Source organism: Opisthorchis viverrini (genome assembly GCF_000715545.1).
Source record: "Opisthorchis viverrini unplaced genomic scaffold opera_v5_134, whole genome shotgun sequence".
Classification (NCBI taxonomy): Eukaryota; Metazoa; Platyhelminthes; class Trematoda; order Opisthorchiida; family Opisthorchiidae; genus Opisthorchis; species Opisthorchis viverrini.
The window spans coordinates 1299135-1303709 of NW_008751778.1; positions in this window are offsets into that span (position 1 = coordinate 1299135).

Sequence of the window (4575 nt, forward strand, 5' to 3'; positions counted from 1 at the left end):
CATCATTCTCGCCTTTGAAAACGAATGTCAAGCATATGCTCTGTCCAATAAACCTACACTCACACTATTCTTCGGAATGCGCCCTGCACTTAAAAAGGCAACGATAATCCAGAACAAATGGTGGGAAACAAGCCCTGATAACTCAATGAGAAGCACTGGAGAGTTTTAAACAACTTACGTGATGCACCCTATGTCCGGGTGGAAATGTTGCAATACATGGTGTCACGTTGATGTCAGTAGCACTCATACTGTCAGTGAAACCGGCCAGTGGGATATCACACATAAAAGTTGATTTCCCACTTATCTGTCTGAATGAAGTGATCATGCTCAAACCGGTCACTTCGGTTTTTTTAGCATGTCTGACAGTAGTTCAGTTGAACATCATTGTGATTGTGCTCAAACATCTGAGCCTGCTTATACATGACAACAAAGTACCCTATGGACGCAGCCCTGAAGAGCCTGTGGGCCAATACGGACGAGAGAGGATTCCTGCCTTCCAACTAAGTGCACTTACTTGTCACCCATGGGCGACAACGCCGAAGGAAACCTTGACCCAAAAGGCGTGCTCAACATGGACGTTCAGGTACCACGGAATTTGCAGTGAACTAGAATCGGCGCGATCCTCTCACCAGGGCCCCTTCTTTACTTTAAGTCTTTGGATTTAAATAATAACATTACGGCTGTGCGGTAGCGAAGCCTCAGGATCAAAAATTGACGATGGCACCTCTGATGACGATGGCGATGGCACAGTACCTAACTACATGCCACAAAGCAACAGAAGTAGGATCCTTATGACATGTTGCGGGACAAATGCTCGAGGCGTTACACCAGCTGCTTATATTTCTGTGGAATCGGTTGTAACACTAAATACCAGTCATGAGAAAATCTGGAATCACTGTATGAACAATATATCGACTGTATACATCAACAATATATACAGCACAACATAAATTTGAAGTTCTGTTAATCTGAGCAATGTTGAAATAAAGTGGATAAAATACCTCGTTCTATCTCCAACCTTGAAAACCAGCAAACCCCGACCGCATTGGCCCATCGAAGACAATGTTGAAATAAAGTGGATAAAATACCTCGTTCTATCTCCAACCTTGAAAACCAGCAAACCCCGACCGCAATAGACCCATCGAAGACGGGCTCTAAAAGTGGCGGTAAGGTGATCGACTCGCTAGAACAAACAAACCCAGTTCCGGAATGAACTTTGGCGTACACGATTTGAAGGTTGCAAGAAATTACTTGTATCAGCTCGTTGTTCTGTTTTTCGATCGCACGTTTTTACTTTCTTTCCGTTTGCTCCACTTCGACTAGTACCCTTCTCCAGTAATATAAAGTGGGACCAGCTTCAGTGGAAGAGTTATACAAGAATGTTGCCTGGATAATTCACGGGGCTGAGGTCACGTTCGTCATTAAAAACAGCAGGCAGCCGGATGGAACAAAAGCTACCCAGAAAGGTCCGTCGTATTGTGGAAAGGAGGTTACAACTATTTTTCTGGAAGAACACCTACAGGTCTATAAGACTCATCTGCGTTCCGCGCAAGGTGATGGCATACGTTCTGAAGCGGGTCACCTTGAGTCACCTCGCCAGCAACAACTTGATATCCACAAACCATACTTGCATGTTGAACATTTTCGTATGAATGGACAGCATAAACCAAGCTAACAACGAAGTTGTCATGACCTATGTCATATTTTTTCGCATTTCGGCTGCTTGCTGCATTAGTCCACGCTAGTTCACGCTGCAGCAAGGTCTCAGTTCAGAGCACACTCTGACCCTTTTTTGTGGGTTCTCGTACAGGCAAGCTCAACGTCACAACTGATTTTTGAAACAGCGTGCTTCGCTCCTTTCCTGTTTGGACCTTCTGGTGAACGGAAGCCACTGAACGACAAAAACAAACCCTACCCAGGAAGCTTGTGCGAAAGCCTTGATCCTGTGTAGCAATCCGTGAATCCGAAAATCCGTTACTGCTCCGGTTGACAATTGCAGCTTTTAACCGGCGTATACGCTTGTATTAAGCCTTTCCCTTTGACACATATCATCATGGATCCTCTCTTGTAATAGATATTTTTAGCGGTTAAATCCAGGTGGCAGTGCTCTGCTTCATCCACAGTGATAGGCAGAAGGGAGAGCAAAGTACATTGAAATTCGCAGGGATTACGTGGTGCCACCTAAACGGTGAACTTGCCATTTGTCATAATAACGTTAACAACAATAATAACAACGTTTATCCCCAACTTGTGGGTGGCATACCGTCTGGCATGATCATAGTTTTACAGTCAGAATGGAGCATGACTGAGGGATTTGTGGGGGTGAGGATTGCACAAACAGTGGCTAACATCCGATGATATGGCAATAATAGGTTATTTCNTCGTTGCAACTCCGGCCATTTACTCAACCACCCAAGTTCGCTCATGGCCAGAAATTGTTTTACAGCTTTAGTTAATATCAGCCGACCGAGTCTTTGAGTTAGTCGGACCTCATGCACATTGTTCCCTACCAGTTGCGAAAGAAACCTGCTATCATTATTTCATCGAATACTCCTCACTGTTCATAACGTTGTTCCCATTTCGCGGAATCCCCACTAACCGCAAATCCCCCAGTCACATGCCCCATTCCGGCTGTAAACGCATGATCATTCAAGAGGGTATGCCATCCACAAGTTTGGAATATACATTATTGTTATTAATTTTAGCAGCCGATTTGAGGGGGGGAGGGAGCGGTGTCATAAAGCGATACTTCGTTGCAGGTTGAGGAATAACTGATTTGAGGGAAAACGATTGAGAAAGCTTACGGTAGCAGGAAAACTCTAGATGGTGTACTAGGATCAGTCAGCCTTGGCCGCCTATTTGAATTGGTAGTCCAGATAGGACAGCGGAAGCATGGGACGGTTGCGGCACGTCGATCGTATGGATGAGGACTAAACAAGCTCAGCTTATTGGGCCTACTGCAGAAAGGAGATCTCTTGGCTCGTGTGATTTCAGCTAATTGGGTGGCCACTGTAAAAAGTTATCTAGTATAATAAATGGTTAAACACCTATGGATGGGCAAGAAGCGGGTTTAAAATCCTACGGCACTGTTCACACAAGGTTAAGCAAATATGCATAACAAAACTCAATATTTCATGTGCGTGACATCAACAAGTGCACGAGTCCGTCGCTGACCGCATAGTGCACTGTCATCGTCCTCACTCCAAACAACAGCGAGTGGAATGTTGGATCGTTAGCACGAGTCGCAGTCGCCCCTTCCAACGGCAGTCTCACTGCGTGCGACCCCACGGAACTCATGAGATAACAAGTCAAGGCAGACTCAGCAGACGATTCACGAACGCGCACAAGCAGGCACTTCAGCCGCACACGCTCATGCAGATACACACACCAACACGCGAGTATCGAACGAAGAGTGGCAACGTAAGCGTACGTACAGATAAGCAAAATAGTTAGAGGTCAAAAATGCATAGTCGGAGTAAGCAATTGAATGAGGAAATTACCCTGTGGTAAAGTAAGACTCAACAAACGTTCGCATAGATATATACTCGCATCAACACCACAGTGAATCCAGTTGTCTTCGATTATTACGCTGAACGCAAGGCGAGATTCCCAAACTCGTTGTTGTGATGGAATAAATGGGCGAACACATCTCTTTTTCACGTCTGACAAATACGAAACACGTCTACGCTATTCAACTTATCACCGAGAGGGAATTATTATTAGATATTCTGCAGATTTGAAAAATTTTGAAAATTCCGCGGAACTCCAAAATATTCTGGGATCCGATTTTTGCTTTATTGCAAATTGGTTATCCTATTTGTCCCCGAAAGTCCTCTCATTTGAACAATCTTCAACAAGCAAACTACCCCTGAAATGTGCAACCGGATTAGGCTAACGCCCCGTAAAATCCGCACCACCGAAGACCTCCTAGTTCCCTGGACATAATTTCGGTTTGTTTGCATCGATCTGCTGATCCATTATAAGCTGTTTTGGTGGCCGACACTTAATTCCGTAATCTTGCGGTAATTGGAGGCCGGGCCAATATGTTGGGATATGAGGAAATGGTTAGATATCGTCAATGGGCGACCATGTCCAGCTCGACGTGGTCGAACCGGTAGTCTGCTTCGGAAAAGAGGCTAACGGGTGCGTGGGTAAGCCGAATGCCTTTTGAAAACTGACATGGGAGAGACAGGCTACGTCAAAATGAGGTGAGGTTTTGGTCAAAGTAGTAACTTTTATTTGCCCCAAAGACACATTTTATGGACTAACAATACGCGGCTACATAATACAGACAACCTCACCTTGGGCGATGATTTATTTTCCCTATGTATGAGGATGGACAATTTCAAAGAACGGTAGGCATTTTGCATCGTACATTGGGTAATTTTCGTAACGGCTGGTAAACCTACCGGGGCCATAAAATTTGCGGGATGCGATTGCTCTCCGTTGTTACTTGCTTGGTTTCCGAACCTTAGACGTATGTGTAAAATTCCTCTGGAACCGTATTTCAAGGAGGAAAATTCGCCATAAAGTTTCGGCAATTGAGGGTATTCATTGGCCCCTCTAAAAACTCCC